The sequence below is a fragment of the Rhodnius prolixus genome, unplaced genomic scaffold (assembly GCF_049639745.1).
Source record: "Rhodnius prolixus isolate KJV_2025 unplaced genomic scaffold, Rpr scaffold_2, whole genome shotgun sequence".
Taxonomy (NCBI): domain Eukaryota; kingdom Metazoa; phylum Arthropoda; class Insecta; order Hemiptera; family Reduviidae; genus Rhodnius; species Rhodnius prolixus.
The window spans coordinates 9,874,687-9,892,417 of NW_027411592.1; the positions used below are offsets into that span (position 1 = coordinate 9,874,687).

The 17,731-nt window shown below is 32.4% G+C and overlaps 2 long non-coding RNA genes across 2 annotated transcripts; one reads left to right on the forward strand and one right to left on the reverse strand.

Annotated features, from left to right (window-relative positions):
- Positions 1-222: 222 nt before the first annotated feature.
- LOC141448911 (uncharacterized) lies at positions 223-3,766 on the reverse strand. Its single transcript, XR_012455253.1, has 3 exons — positions 3,565-3,766; positions 3,154-3,290; positions 223-3,058 (listed from the first exon to the last, which is right to left on the reverse strand). It is a non-coding gene; the product is annotated as an uncharacterized lncRNA (long non-coding RNA).
- A 2,845-nt stretch (positions 3,767-6,611) lies between these two features.
- Positions 6,612-13,131, forward strand: LOC141448910 (uncharacterized). The gene is made up of 3 exons (XR_012455252.1): positions 6,612-6,793; positions 8,112-9,095; positions 13,117-13,131. It is a non-coding gene; the product is annotated as an uncharacterized lncRNA (long non-coding RNA).
- The last annotated feature ends 4,600 nt before the right edge of the window (positions 13,132-17,731 follow it).

The following is a 17,731-nucleotide window of genomic DNA, read 5'->3' on the forward strand; positions in this document are numbered from 1 at the left end:
ACTAACTTTTGTTTGGAAAACATTTTTCAGTAAACATGGTTATTTTAAGATGGATTTAAGAGTGGGGTTTGTGGATTTCTCTTTAAAGAGTCATTTTCTTAAATTCTGTTGTTCTACCAACTACTTTTTAGTTAAGTAGTTATTCATTTTTTTTTAAGGTAAAATCAAAAGCGAATTCGCAACTTACGAAATGAGAATTTCAGTAAGCGAATGATGTGAGAATTTATCGTTTCCGGTTTCTCTCTAAATGTTATTAATATTAGGCCTCTGGCAAATCTTCGGACAATTTTCTCTCTACTTTTAGTTAAACAGGTAATTGTTTTACAGTTGTATAACTATTAAACTATGTTTATTCAAATTTGTTTTCACTGAAGCAATTAATAACTTTTTACTTTATTTTCCGCCATTTTCGATTAAAGCTGATGGTTCATTTGTTTTGAAGCGATTAATGAAAATGTTTGAATGGATGATTTCAGTTTAAATGATCATTTTATTTTTATCTATTGGAGCAACAGGTGCTGGCCGTCCACATCGATAAATATCGCCAGTAATACAATCATAATTACCACGTTATCTAAATCCGTTCTTGTCCCAGACTTGTATAAAAACTTGTTTACCAGTAGAATTTAGTACTTATTTGTTATTTTAAATTTCTACTCATGTTTAAATCTTTCTAAAAGATTATAGTGAAGCAATAATGTCGATAAATAGAATTTATATTGGATATTAATTTTATAAGAACATTTTTGATGGTCAAGATATTTAGATTAGTTATATTGCAAGAAATATTGAATGGAAAGAAAAGGAAGAATTTAAAAAAATGGAAAAACATTGCCTAAAACTTGATGAATTAGATATTGCACTTGAATTCTTGAAGATAGTCTTCTCAGTTCTTGACGTTATGGCTGGTGGTAGGTTGAAGGCAGTGTCAATGTTCAGCTATCAGTTCTACATCACAGTCATTACATCATAACACGGTACAGCCACGCGAAAGATGAACTCTTCTCTATTTCCGGCCCTGTCGAGAGTCACCTTCAGACACAAACCTTCTCAGATCACTTCCTGTAATAATTAACTCTCTCTAGTTTATACTAGGTCAACTCATGGGTCTTGAAGGTTTTCTTGATATTCGATGATCAGACTGCTCAACGTGTCCAAGACATCTTCATGTCTATCTTTTTAAATCAGAAGACAATTCGAGTTCTTTGTTCTAACGAAACCTTCATCGCTTCGCGCTCTCTTAAGGGCTCAAAAAGACATACCACAGGGTAATTGTTCTAAAGTTTCCATTCAGGCTAAGCTAAAAACGAGAATAATTGAACTGAAACCCTACACCTTAGGGAAAAATAAACAACAGTTCTCCTACGATTTTGTGGCCTACGCAAACACAAATAACACTCAACACAGAAATCTCCAACGCTCAAAAAATACATCGCAGTAATAGATAATGTATGCATTTATTTGGATTAGCTTACGATGAGGCAAACTCTAGCATATAATCCATCATGAGCAACACCAACTTATTTACACTGTACATGTTTAAAGACCGACATACGAAGGAGCCACCTGAGGTCGTAGAGTCTTACATTCAGGCTGCTCTTTCTCTTCTATCTACTTCTCTTCCCCAAACCTTTTCATCCAGTTCTTGAAACTGATCAGAAGCAGTAAGTACTTCCACTAAGAGAAAATGTGATGTAAAACGTTAAAAAAAAAAAATGATTTCGGTTAATAACGGGGTATCATCTAGCCTCTAAAAGATTTTCCAAAAAAGTGGTTATGAATATATCAGAAATAGAAAGAGATGTTTTATCTAACACCGAAAAAGGAACTTGAAGTGAAGCAAAATGGTGAATTTGCGCAGGATCAAGGTCATAAAGAAGGAAAACTCACGCTGCTAGAGTCGCTAGAGGGACTAAATTTTGAATGATAAAGAGGAAGTATACTGTTTTCGAATTCGAAGGACCTTAAAACATTTAATTTCCGGTAAAAATTAATTTCTGAAACTCTAGAAAGTCGTTATACTTCTGCTCATTAATTTTAAGCGGATGCAAACAAAGAGACAACTACGCCAGAGTTAATTAACATTCTTCAAGTATTTTAATAAAAATTAGCAGGTTACATCATCCTTATTAGCAGGTTCCATGCATTGTTATTGTCCATCAAATTGTCTATGTTTTGTCTTATTGAACGGATAAACGAACAAACATTTGATTATTTCTATGAACAGTCAGATCTATAACTGGCAACAACTATCTTTTATTTTGCAATTTAGTCACACTCACTATTAACAAAATATCCAGTTTTTCGTTGAAGGTTAAATCATCCACAATTTGACTAACACAAACTTTTTATAAGTCTATTTTTAAAACAACAAAAACAAAAAAGAAAGCCATTTATTAAATATCAACAAAAAAAATAAAATATAATAATATATTGAAAACAATCTAAATGTGTAAACATCTTAAGTAAATAATGAATAACCGGAAACCGGACATTCCACCGACATTATATTCCTTTCACTGCATTTTAGTAGAAATTTATTATTTATTTATATTTAATGCAGGATAAACTATATTAAATACACATAAAAAAAAACATGCATATTTACCTACAATGGCATAATAATGTGACAACTATTCCAATCAAAACTAGAACCTTTACCAACTCTCCGCTCAACTCATTTTTCGACAAATTTAGACCTCAACTTAAATATTTTATTCCTATTAATATTGCGCAAACAAATGACACTTTCCAGGCAACCTTAATTCATTTCTTTTCTCCCAGGGTTCTTTTAAGAAGCAGTTTTATGAGACAATTTTCCTACAAAACTTATAGATCTGCCCTTCAAGCTTAAAGGAAATCTTTGGAGTCGTTTTCCCCCCCAACAAAACTGAAAAGGTGGCACTTCCGTTTAGCTTATTCTGTCCAAATGGTTATTATCGGGTCCCATCTTGATATCTAATTGAATTTTCTGCGATTTTCCGTTTTCCATGCGACTCACCTCAATTAGTAAAAATCCAAATAATCGGACTTACGGGCTCCTCTAAACAGACATTTCCTATAAAAACACAAATCTAAAATCTACACGATTTAAATACCTCAATATTGGTAGAGTTAGAGAAGGTAAAAATTGATAAATATATATATATTTACTTTTATTAATGACTTTACAGCGTATATTTACTTAGAGGAATAAATGTGGGTGTGGGAAAGCCAAGTTGTTTACTTTCCTGTTCAAATGTTTAAGGTGACGACAGTCGGCGAGAATTCATTGCAGAATCTATAAGTTACTGGAAGAAGAAAAACAACCAATAAAACTTCTTCTACTGTGGCACAATAAATCCAGACAAAAAACAGATATAAATTGGGGCACAAAACTGTTCCTTTTATAGGAGCATGACTTCTGTATGGCTAGCTAAATAGGTTAACAATTTTTAGCTAACCTAATAATAAACACATTATTTTGATTTGCATAATGTATAATTGAAAAGTGTTGGGATCCAAGAGAAAACTGATGAAATGAAACACACTCACTATCTTAATTTAATAAAAATTTTCACTTACACTCGTAACAGGAAAAATTGCGAACGTACCAATTCACAATTTTGAGGTTTTTTCCCGTAAATGAATTCCCTGAAGTCCCCAGAATTTGGGAAGTATGGGGTTTATTGTTGTCAACTAAGCTAAAATTACACAATCGCGCCAAGTTTTATTAATATTTGGTTTAATTGCCAGCAGGGTACCCTGCTTATCGATAGAATCGAACATTTTAAAGTACCACTTCAATATGTCGATGTTCTAGTTTATGCTATTTCGATTAGTTCTAATGATTTATTATTTTTATTTATAATTACTAAAAATGTTTAGTTCCTTACTTTTCTATGAGACTCTTGCTGGTAAAATGTGTTTTTGGTTCTCGGAAAGGGTGGCCCTTCTGGTGTGGCGATTCAGGGTTTCAATATTAACCGGGAAGTCAAGTATTTTAGTGTTTTGTTGGCACTTGTCAATCATACAAGAGTTCTGGGCTCAACTCAAGTTATCAAGTACCCATGTTGCACACAGAAACGTCTTCTATAAAAAAATTTTCCCGGGCATTGATTAAGGGGACTTCTATTTGAGGGGGCGTTTCAGGATTCCCTCTAATCTGCCGATACAGTATGTTTTACCGTAGATAGCAGACTTTTATCCTTAACTTGTTGAATTCACGATTTCATCTAGATTTATACGAGCTTTTATTTTAAATGTTTTATTTGTGAAAACTGATTTTAAGAAGTTATTTAGTGTAAGCTCAAAAGAAAAATGTTTCCTTCAGTGTAAAAGTATTTTCGCAAGAGCACATAAAAAATAAATACAGTTTATGTCAAACGATGTAGTTCTTGATATAGCTCTAATTAGTTTGGTACCAACATAGCTTTAGAAAGGCTATGGTCTATGAAGTCTTGGTTCTGTAATAGCATATTTTCTTGCGTATCTGGCTTTCCTTCTTTGGCTGAAACCCAACTAGTTTGATCGTAGCTTTAGAGCAAACGGTGTTGCTTTTTTTTTTAGAACTTTAAGCAAAGACCTTCTGATTTAAGGATCTGGAGATCTGAAGTACAAAGAATTGAAAATGTAATAATTTAATCCAATACGGAATATTAAGTTTGTTCTCACTGAGATTTATACTTTTTAAAAACCCAATGGCAGATACTCGGCACAATCTCAGTACTTCTTACTAGGAGTGTAAGAACTTAACAAATTTTCGGTAACTGGAATTATTTAATGAATAAAAGTTAAAAAAAATCCAGCTTTGCTTTTTTGTTAAAAATTATCTCTATTTATCTCAGTTCTTGATTTATATTCTTGTTGTTTTTCTATTATACTTGATTTATCCCAGAAGAACATGTTTGTTTTCCCGAAGTGTTATTATTATTTAATGACCTATATAAAATAGGAAGAAAGTAAACCTCAAATCAACACACACACACACACACCATCCCACTCTGTGTACGGCTTGTTCCCAAGAGTTTTTTGTTTTTAAAGAACATGGTGTAAGCTGTGTTCTTTTTTATTTTTGTTTTTTGTTGTTTCATTTTTTTTATTTTATTTTTGTTTCCTTACCAAGACCCGTAGAGAGCATTAAAGCAATGTTGATAACAAAGTTTAACCCAAACAATTCTTAATGCTTGCCTTTTATGTTTTATAGCTTTAGCCGTCCTTTTATAGAGGGGGTTGGGAGAACTCAACACAAACCAATCCTCCTAGCTTTATTATATTTATTTAAAGAGGTCTGTATGTTCACATTTTCTGGAATACCGAGTGGTTCCTCTATTTTATATTAGTTCTAAAAAATCTCTAAATACCAAACAGACACAAACGATTTGAACAGAGTTTTTACAAGTTTCTTCCTTCTATAACAAACGGCCTGAATAACTTTTACAACCATTGGATTAACGATATTCAGGAAAGATTTACCCGAAAAGTTGCTCAACAGTAGCAAGTAGAGACCTAAAAAAAAAAAAAACTCACAGGTTCATCCAGAGTTAAATTATGATTCGTAAAATTCCATCTTTTAACATTTCACTTAGAGTGGTTTTGATCCAGTTTTAAGAAAACTAGATCATGAAGCGATACCTACGAGCTCGGAAGAACTGAGAATTTTTTTTTTTTTGGTGGGATGCATTACTCTTTCATTTTAAATACATTCATTTATTTAGTTATTAGGCATATACATTTATTTATTCAGTTATTTAGGCGCCACGGTAGTCCAGCTGTTAGAGGCGAAACCCCCAAAGTCATGATGTATTATGGTACTGGGTTCGATTCGCGGTTTAGGCCTACAGTTTTATTTAATGGCTAACCAAGTTACTTATAGTGAAGTATGTTTACTAGTCGCCACCGTCCATGACAGCTAATTGGGTAGCGAATGTTAAAGTTAGTCATTACTTGCTTACTTTCTTTTATTCGGTATTAAAAATATTTTCTTAATTGACAATGATAAGGAGAATATGTTTAAAAAATATACAATATGACTTTTAGAATTAACTAATAATTGATTACTTTGTGAGGTTCTCAGATGGCTTCAAGATAGCAGGAAATCGTAATATCTCGGTAAGCTTAGGAAACTGGAAATATGTCTTAGTTGTCGGTGATTCCGTGAAAACGGTTTTGAAAAACTGGTGTGAAGATGTCAGCTTAAATCCCGAAGGGAAAATCGTGGTTAGTTCAAATTTAATATTTGAGGAAGATTTAGGTGTTATGAGGGAATGTGAAAATGAGGTTTTTGATTGAATTTTCCAACCGGCAGTGTCGCCAAAACGATTTTCAACAGTTTTTCTTTAAAGTTGGTGTTTTCATTTGCAGCATGTAGATCTGTAATAGCATTATTCGAAACATTTCGGTAGAACAATGCTTCTTAAAGTTCCTCTTGGGGAGAAGGTGAGTTTAAGCTTCCCTAAAATGGGTTACTCAAGTGCAATGTGCGGGCTAAATCCCTTTTAAAATATAAATCAAAATTAAATGTTTATTCCAAACTTTTAGAAAATTGATAGAGCACCATTTTACTGATTAAATTTTGAGTCATTTTGTTTATTTTAAGTTGGAATGGTTTAACATCTGATTAGTTTTTTTGATCAGTTGAAAAATTATGCAAATATGTTTTTTATAATGCAATGTAATAAATTATGATTACTGTTTAAGTAGATTAAACAAAACAAAACTTACAACAAAAACTACGATGTCTAACTAAACCTTAATATTCAACAGTCTGGGAAAGTTTGGCTGGATGAATGTCTCAGAGAAAACTGTGAACAAGGTGAGATTAATAGTTTGTAGTAGAAATTAGTATCAAGTTGCAGAGATTTTCAAGTAAATGCGAACGATTAAAAAAACGTGATTAGTTCTTCAGGTTCTAGATAATGTTAACCGTTTCTTGTAAGCATATTTTTTCTCTTTCTGGCCCATCAATCAGAAGTTTATTCATCAATATGGTGCAGAGAATTTGTCTTTTAACAATGTTTCTGCCTTACAGTAAGCTTATAGCTGTATCTCCAAGGGTAGTGTACAAAGTAAACTATTTTTTATCTACTTTTTGGATTTTAAAGGAAAGTAAAAACTAACTAAATTAATGTTATTTTTTCAGGCGTGATTTACGTCCAACTACCTAATTAGATGCCGTAGTCGGAGACAACTAGCAAACGTACTTTACTATAAATTTCTCATATTAACCATTAAATGAAATCCAAGGCCCTAAGACAGAAGAATCTAACAATACATCTTAGCATTGCGGGTCTCGCCTCTAACCGCTCGGCTACCGTGGCGCCTTTACAACGTAAACTAGTTGAAATCAATGTTACTTCATCAAACTGATGAATTAACCTGATGTAAAGGGATGAAAATCCGAAACCGGTCAGAAATAGGAAACTTCTCAAGCGGATCAAATCAGCATTAAATTGAAGAGAAGGAAGGACAAAGGTTTTTCCCCAAAGCATTGATTAATTCTAAAAAAAATATCAAACATTTATTTATTTATTTTTTGGCCAGCAAGATAACTTTTTTAAAACCTCTTATTGGCCTTAGATTGTGGCCCTCAGATCTGCGATTCGAAAACTTTATTCCGAAAATACGAAGATGTAACTAAATAGAAAAAACATACATGTTTATTTATTATTAAAATTTCAATAAACGTTTTATTAATGCTACAAACACAACCAGAGTTTACTTTTTATAAATCATTGCCGTGCGTAATAGCACACCAGCTGTGTAACTTTGCCCGACTGAATGATTAGTTTTAACCAGCTGTTGATCTACGATCCATTTTCTGGTTAAGGGCTTCGTGGTTTTTTTAAACATCCTGATTTACAGTGGGAAATCTCTAACAGATTTAAAGACTGTACACCCTAAGGGCGATTATTTCCGTCTAGAGAAACTGTGGACATTGAATTACTCACAAGGAATTGATGCGTTCACACATCTTAAGATAAACCCTTCTTCTAGTTTGTTGTTCTCAAGCTCTGTTTACCAACCCATATTAATAGAGACCAGCTTTAATTAACTTAAACGACATAGCTTAATTTAAATAGAAGGCTAAAAAAACTTACAAAGTTTACAATTATAATTGTTTCTTTCCGCAGGACGACTTCTTTATGAACGTTATTTGGAGACATTGTGAAGGTTTGGAATTCCATTCAAAGTTTACTGATGGAAAGCCCACAATTCAGACACAATGTACCTAAAGGAACTAAAATAAAATCAATTGCAAATAGAAGTAAGCACGCGGTAGTTAAGCCCACTTCAGAAACAAAAAAACGAACTAAATACATCATGTTCTCAAACGTAAAAATTGGAAAAAAACGACGAAACGCCCAGGAACGAATTGATAACGACCAGGGAAGATCAGATGAACAATTTCTGGTTAGCCTATTGCCAGTTTTTAATCGTCTCCGGAAGAGACAAAACGCAGAAGCTCGTATTAGAATTCAACAGGTTCTGTTTGAAATAGAATTTGGAGTTCCATTGAATTCCGGATCTTTAGAATCAAGAGAAATATCCATTGGTGAGGCTGGTTCACAATCTACAAATAATTTGTCGTCTGATTTTAAATCTGAATCCAAATGAGTCTTTTTCGCTTTTAAATAAACGACATCGTAAATAAACTTGTTTTGTGTTTGGATCTAAACTATAAATATAAGATGTTTTAAAATAAGCTTCAATAGTTTTTGACATGATAACAGCTGGATTTTAGGTGGAAACTTACTCAGGAATCATTCGTCATCTCTTTATTGTACAATTATGCAATTAATTGTTTGAATTTTAGATGCAGTTGGAAAAGGCAGCTTACTAAAATACTTAATGCGGGGGCAGAGATGTTGTTTCATTTTATTTATAGCGAAATTTTACTTTAAACTTCTAATTTTGATTTTTACCAAGAAATCCGAATACTGCCAATCACTTCACGTGTGTGATCCAAGCGTTATGTTGAACAGTTGAGATTGTGGATTGATACAGCCAAATCTTCTACTACCTAAAAGATTTATTGTATCTTCCTCAGTTGCCATGTTTGTCCATATAATGAAGGCCTGTTGGATGTGAATAATATGAAATACGAATTTGTAATGGTGAGCGTGTAACTACTACTTTTATAGACTGTAAATGAATTGTGTGAATCAGTGTCGTTAGTCTGGGATAACCTCAAGGAAGACAAATTTCTTGAATTTCGAGTCCATTCCCTTACCGAATCTGGGCAAATCCGTCACGAAAATGAATGAGTAGTCGTTAGGACAGCTTAGATGCTCGTGAGATCCTCTGACAAACATGCTGAATGAAGCAATGAGGGCGTGTAAACATCAATGCATCTTTCGACGAAATCGCCATGCTTTGACACCTGAATAAATCTACCGGACTTATTAGAAAGGCAACTTCTCTAAGAGGGGACTTACTTCTTTAAATCTATCAAAGAATGTGGTTAACAATCTATATTAAAGTTCTCAAGTACATCGTTTAGTGCGCGATTGAACATTTATTTGTTTATTTGAAAACAATAGTTGAAAAAATTATCCCGACTAATTATTAAAAGATAAGATAAAAAAGTGAATAAAAATTGATACTAAAAATAACCACAGTAAATAAAAACGATAAAAAATAAAAGTAAACTAATGAATAATATCGTCCCCATTCTGCAAATGATTAAACAATGTCTAATTAAATCAAACAGAATGAAACATTCTTAACGACACTTTAATTAAAATTATTCAACTTAATTGAATGGAAGAAAAACAAGTAGCTATTATAATAAAATAATCTTAAAAGGTCTTAAACTTCAATTTGGCAATTCTTGAAAACATGGAAGTTTTACTAAATTGTAATAGATCTTAAAAATAAATGTACTGGATGTCTTGGTTGCTAGCAAAGCTCCCTTTTTCCTGGCCTTAACTTCTTCTATTTTCAAAAATCTAATATTATTTATCCAATTAGAGATTGTATTTTCAACATCCTTCGTTGCTGAGGTTCAATATCCTATTCTGCATTCTACATACGGATTCACCTGTGAAATTTATTCTTCTAACGATATTTACATTAATATTTACATCAGTATTTCTACTATATCTTTTACAACCTTTTTTCGAACCTCTTAAAAAAAAAACAAATAATTTTCTTATTTGTGATGGGTGAATAAATTGATTTCAACTATCTTTCACAGAATCCGGCATATCAAGACTTTCTTATTATCAGCTCCCTTAAGTTTTCAACACTATGTCTAAAACTAATGTATCGATAGTCTAGCTCCGTGATGCTGTTTAACGATCTTAACATGGTATAGCCTTTTTTTTCTCTCTTCTTATTCAATGGGATTAATTAAGTTTAAATTGAACTTGCCAATTAAAATTTGGCAACTATTAAATTTAAATCAATCGATGGTGTTAATAAATTTTGAAGATAATACAAGTATTTTAAGAGATTTTATTTAATTGAGAAATATCTATCGACTGATGCACTTAAAAGAAGTGCTTAATAATAAATTCGTTTACTCCACATTCCCTTGAGATAATAAAACAGGAAAACAGGAGAGAGAAAAAAATAATGGTTTTTTATTTCACTTATTTTTTTTTAAAAGCTCTTCATTTCACTACCTTGGGAAATTACACCTCTTTTCCTTTTTTACTTCTCCAATAAGTATAAGTAAATAAAGTTAATAACAAGAGTTGGTTTCTGTTGCAAAACGAACCTAAGTTGGGGAAGACCCACTTTCCAAGCAAAAACAAACATTTCTACACAATAAAATTTTTTTAAAAAAACATGAATAATATAAACATTGGAAGGTTGCCTAGTTTATGCTTAAAGCTTCTCTTGAATTGATAGAATTATGTGGGCTTGGAGCGTATAAAAGAAAAAAATAATGTTTGTTTGCTCAAAAGTTGCAATTGTTTAATGAAAACTATTTATTTTGTCTAAAAATGCGCAATAAATAAGTTGTTTACATTGAGGTTTTTTTTTTAATGAATAAGAAGACTGACAAGAAGACATTGATGTCAACAAGGTAAGAGATAGAGAACAATTGCGACAAGAGTATTTTGGTCGAAAACATTTCAACCAATTTTTCAAGAAAAACGAATAAATAATAAAATATATGAGACACACTTATAGAGTTTATCGTGGGAGAAGCAAATATAATGTACCAGGATATTACCTTCCAGGACTGAAAGCTGACCAGTGCTCCAAATCTACTTTGTACAATGGCATCTCTCAATGTCCTTTAAGTAGTGAATTAAAGTCTCCACCATCTTCTCTTAAAATCTGCAGGTGCCATCATATTCCTGGCTAGGTTTTGGATGCCAATTGTTGTCAATGTCTATTGAAGAAACCTGTCAGCAGCATACCTAGTCTGTTTTCACAACCTCAATTCCTTTCCAGCTGATAGAGTGTTTTCATTTAAAGTTTCTATAGCTTGATCAAGCATTTTAAGTCTAATGAAATCAACCAGAATAATAAAGTGACACTGAACAACACCCTGAACGTGGCTCTGGAACGCTAGGATCTTAATAAAGGATTAGCAGAAGATTTCCGCATTTGAAAGGAAAATCCTGCGGATAATTTACGGCGTAGAAGAGGAAAATGATGTGACTAGGCACATCTGAAATTGAGAATTGTGTATAACGAAAGACAATTGTACAAACGTTAGCCCAAACCTCCATTAGATTTAGGCTCTCATGGGTTAAGCGTGTGCTTAGGATGGATGGTGAAAGGGTTCTTGAGTTTAAGCCAGTAGGAACAAGAAAAAAAGGTATACCTCGTCTTAGATGTATCCAGGATGAAAGCTGTGAAGCTAGAGGCGTCAAGGAAGTGAATGACGGCTGAGGACAAGAACGGTTAGAGATGATTTTTTTTGGAGCACAGGCTGAAAATGTTTTCGTCCAGTTGTTTTAGTTGCAGTTACCAGTTATTTTACAGTTCGCAGAGGAATGGGGGAGATGGACGTTCAAGAATGCCCAGTTTTAGATACTCTCTTCCGAGGATCTCTACCGCCGTTATTGATTGTCTCTAACTTGTAGAAAATTTTCCTGCTTAATAACAGACACAGATTGGCATAACACACAAAAGCTAATTTCAGAAAAAGACCTCAATCTCAAACAAATTCAAAACATATTCATCCCTCTGCACCCAAATCTAATGCTTATTTGAATTTCATAATTTTATTTTTTCCTAATTCCTGTCTGCTGTTCCTTCCGCAATCCTTAAAGTATCTTAATTTACCCCCTTATTACATCCATTCCAAAAATCCACTAGAATGAATCTGATTACATAGATCACGGTAGTAGAAAGTCTATGTGTGATCGTACTAGATATTTTCGATTTGAGGGGGATAGTATTTCCGGAAAAACTCAATTCCGGAATTCGATACGATTGCACTTACGTTCTCTTAATGTAGGTTAAACAAATTTATTGCTAAGTTAATTTTAAAACGATGAAATATTAAAAGTAAATAAAATTTAATTACAACCACTATTATTAATAGAGAATTTACTTTGTTGCCTAAATATGTGTTTAAACTAGAGTAAATACAAATGATGAAGTACATTATATACTTCTATCTACAGCAATACTATTCATTGCTGTCTTGTTAGTACTGTCTGTATCAAAATTGATTTGATTTAAAGTTTGTTCAGCATAATTTTGCAACTTAGTTCTCTTAGACTATTTTAATTGTTTTGCCACAAAATTAATCATTTTGGCGACCATTTATTTTACTGGGAAAGGACAGTATTGCAATCATATCACCGGAATTAGAATTGAGTTCCTCTGAGTCCAAAAAAGTGGTTTTCAATGAATGATATTTGTGTGGACAACAGCCCAAAATCTCGTAGCAAGCTCAAAACTGAGAGCGCCCACAAAAGCTCCTTTCAATAACCCAAGGGTTTTTATTTAACGGGTTCGCATAGGTGTTATGCATACCTGTAATTAAAACAATCCCTATAACATAGAAATCTATTGATTCAAATCATAAATAAATAGTATATTTTTTACGGATGATACATTTACTTTGTTTGAAACTACCGATTTCAATTAGAACTTAAATTTTTGTTAATGATTTAGCTGTAATTTTAAACATTTATTTTAAAAGAACTTTCTTTTCTCTTACAGCTTACAGAAGAGAAAAGCTTCCAATTATTAAAGCGGACAGAATAATAAGATAACTGTTAAAATGAAATAAAGGAACGTACGAAAAAGAAGTATGATAAAGATGTTCCTTTTTTTAATAATCTTTTAAAATGTTTTAATAGATGAAAATTTGAAACTTGGCCGGATGATATTTGTTATGCTCCATGGAATATTGTAAGCTTAAATGGTTAAATAAAATAAAAAATAAATAAATTAGAAAAACAGTTTTGTTTTGTGATTTTCGAAATTTATTTTCAAATATATATCACTAAAAAAAAACAACTAAGCAATATTTTTACAGCTAAAGTATGTTTAAATGTAATTGTGAAAAGATCAGCAGAAGCTGAAAGAGAATTAGTGCAATCAACAATGTAATGTAAGTAAAAAAGAGATTAGATTATTAGTGGAGAAGTCAGTAACTAAAATGGGAAAAATCTGAAGAATATTTCGATTTTATGCAACATGTTGAATCCTGTTTGAAAGGATAACAATTGGCGAGAAATTGCAGAGTAAAACAAGTCAGCAGTACACCAAAAATTAATCAAAATTTCTTATAAAAATGATTAGATCAATTACAACCTCTTAATAGATCTAAAAATAAAATAATTTTTTATTTTAAGATTATTATTATATTTTTTATTTACTTTTATCTTCTTTATTCTTTCTTGAAAAATTGTGAATAACACCTCTGCAAAATCCTAGCTGTGCAATTGCTGAGAAGATAGATTGGCTAGAGATCATTAAATAAAGTAGCTGAAATTCACTAGTTAAATAAAGTTTAGACTAATCGATGGCACCTTTCAGAGGGTCCATGTATTGTTTTTATGCCATTCAAAAGATAATGTTTTTGATCGGGAATTGTGCTTTGAAATGCTATGAGTTCGAAAAAGCTCTCCAACGTTAATAAAACTCCCCACTTCCTCGTGATATTATTCAAAACAGGGTAATAGCGAATAACATATTGGTTGAATAAATTGAATAATGTTCATTATTTTACAGTTTAGACATTTCTCTACTTAGAATACTATTTATTTTTGTATTATTTACACACGGATACAGCTGATATGAACTCTTGTTTGTACAACCTTAAAATAGAGAAGCATGTAAATTAGAATGTAAATAACGTAGATTATTTTGAATGTTTTACTAACTGCATATGCATGGAATATATAGAACAAACTAAAATGTTTATAACAAAGTAAAATAACTAAAACAATTCACAAAATGTATTATTCGTTACTCCTTCGTCGCTATTCGTTTGACATCGTACATTTCTGGGTGTTTAATAATAAAAGAGATTTTGGCCACACAAGTTGTTGGAAAAGTGACTAGTTTACTATTACTAAAATTTACTAAGAAGAGAAAAATTTTCAACCGTATTTATCCTGCTGAAATTAAATTTTAATATTTGAAGCTGTAATGATTATTGGTGGAAGGTTTTTCTCTGTTTTATTTGTTTTGGAAAAACTTTGACGTCAATGAAAATAATAGACATTTATTTTCCTTTTTCGTTAAACATGTGTAGTGCCAAGAAAGCTCAAAAGTGTTAACTTTTTTAAGCCTCCTATCTCAGTCTTTCCTATATTGGATATATCTCCTCCATCTATTCATCACTCTCATTCCCGTCAACGTTTCTTCTAGATCTTCTAGAAATCGAGGGTTCTTGCCCTCCATCAGTTCTTTCTTACAAACGTTTTTATGTCATACGTTCTACTTGTTTCCAGTTGATACTTCCTTTTTATTGGTTTGCTCATATTTTCTCAAGCTTTTAGAGAGTGAAGTTCAAAGTACCTTCTGCAATAGATTTTACAATATTTCTGTTATACAATAGAATCAGATGTGGCAAATATTTCTTTTCCTTGTACCTTCTTTGACAAGTTTCTGTTCTTCAGGACTTCAAGATAAGGAACAGAACCGCCATGATTTTTCAACAAATATCTTACTAGTATCACTCCAAACTTGATTTAATCAATTAATCTTGATTTAATCTTGACTTGTTGTTTGGAAAATGAAATAGCAAATGAAGATGCTCTGCCGTTTATATATTTTTTCCTTGTTAAATATCTTAACAGACTATGGAAAAATATTTAATTAATATTTTCAATAATGATGAAATATTTAGATTCAAATCATCAGAATAAATGAGAATAAACAAGTCCGGCTATACATACAAAGAGGATAAGACAGTCTGCCGTCGTCAGGCGCCTAACATATCACTGAGAAAATGTTTGTCGGAAATTAAATATCTCTTTGCTGTGGTAGAACTTCACAGTCTTGTAATTCTTCACAATTATAATGTAAATTATTCGTTTATCTTAAGTTAAGAATCTCGACTTTCTCTTACCGCGTTTACGTAAATGAATTTTATTAAAACTTATAATTTTAAAGTAAACAATTATTGATAAATAATTATAAAGGAAATATTTCAGTCGAAGGAATCGTGAAGTCTCAGCTGCCATGAAGAAGCTTTACTAATCATAGTTCTCTGGAACTTCAATTAAAAAAAAAAATCAAATGAATCAGCGAACGCTACGACCAAGTCCAAGCGAAACACCCCCGTCTGGACGTTTCTGGAAAAAGCCATTCTAGGCGGTCGGTCGCACACTTTCCAATCTCATCCCGTTTAACTGAAGTTCTCTTTCAAATTTAAATGCTCGTTTGAAATATCTTTAAATAAAGAAATACTGAAAAATTTGTTTAATAAACTGGCATTTTCAGCCAATTATTTAAACGAACATCCAATTTTCAACGGTTTTAGAGAAGGTAGTCATTTTACAATTTTTTAACACTTCGCAATTCTCCCCCTTCCCTTTAAAATATTCTCTACAGAAGTTAGAGTTGTAGCAAATTTAATTATAGCAATCGAAAAAAAATGCCTTTTCCATAAGATGATGTAATTTGGCTTATTATTATTATTATTATTTAATGATTAAAGGCGCGTCAGCATCTAAGGTTATTGGCGCCCGGAGCTTTTTTCAGTGCACTGCCGGCCTCCGGACAGTGTTCTCTCGTTACAGACAACACCGTCCATCACCGGTTAGTGAGCTGTAAGAAGCTCCTAGGAAGAGAAAATCTAAGGGTCAGCTGCTGGATTCGAACCCGGGACCTCCGCGTGGGAGTCCAGTATGCTAACCTCATAGCTAATCCCTTCCCTTATTTTTTTTTTTTTTTGCGCATCAACAGCTGAGGTTATTAGCGCCCGGAGCTTTTTCCAGTGCACTGCCGGCCTCCGGACAGTGTTCTCTCGTTACAGACAACACTGTCCATCACCGGACAGTGAGCTGTAAGAAGCTCCTAGGAAGAGAAAATCTAAGGGTCAGTTGCTGGATTCGAACCCGGGACCTCCGCGTGGGAGTCCAGTATGCTAACCTCATAGCTAATCCCTTCCCTCCTTCCCTTATTATTGTTATTATTATTATTATTATTATTTCTGTCTCTTTTTTGAGAAGTTTATGCTGTCAAATCTCTTAAAATGTAGGCGCTTCAAGTTGCAGAAAAGGAATTAGCTCAGTAGTTGACTTACTGGAAAGCTACAGGGGGATTCGAATCCAGCGGATTGCCCTTAGGTTTTCTCAGCTTAGGAGCTTCTTACAGCTCACTATCCGGTGATGAACAGTGTCGTCTGTAACGAGAGAGAGACTGTAGTGCATTGAAAAAAGCTCAAAACACCTTAAATGACCTTACCTTAAATTAAATAAAAAAATTTTTAAAAAAAAACCTTATCAAGTTCATTTTTTCTTTTCCCATTAACTTAAAAGGATGAATGGAGGGAACGACTGTAACTTGACTGCAAAAAACATTAATTAAGGAAACATTAAATTCGAAGGTATTTAAAAAAAGAAATTGAGATTAAGCGTAAACATTGAGTGCTTCATGTTGTGACTTCATGCTCTTTGCAGATGTAATCATTTTACTATGGAGAATGTATATAACATAAAGCCCACAAATAACAATGGTAATATATACTTAATTTTAATTAAGATCGGGCAATTTTTCACTTCAGAGAGGATTTCCTTGCAGGTTTTTATCTAAAGGCTCTCGAGGAGATTATGTACTTGAATTTGCCTCGGTCAAATTTAGAAACCAAATTTAGTTAATTTAGTTACCAAGGTAACTTAAGACTTTTGGGAGGGGGAAGATTTTTCCTTAAAACGTTTTCAAAGTTGTTTATTTAAAAATTTGGGCTGACTGTGAGCATTATTTATTTGGCTGTATGTATAATCAACGATAAGCTAAATCCACAAATAGTATTTCACAATTGACAATTTTAAAGTAAATATCATTTATTTTCATTTGGTTATTCAGGTAGATAAATTTTGATTATTCGTTTAGTTTATGGACCATATAACTGTCTTTTTTTCATCCTTAAAAAATAAAAAAATGCTGAAGTACGACATAAATATTGCGCCATTTAATACCATTTTTGTTGATCTATATGAAATGAAAATAAACAAACATCGATATAAAAATGTACAAATATAGAATCATTGTAGATTATGTGCGGCTCCCTCTCCTCGCCCCACAACTACCACCAACAACGCTCCTTAATAAAACATTAAAAAGATGGTAACATAGATAAGATTTATAGACATGGCAT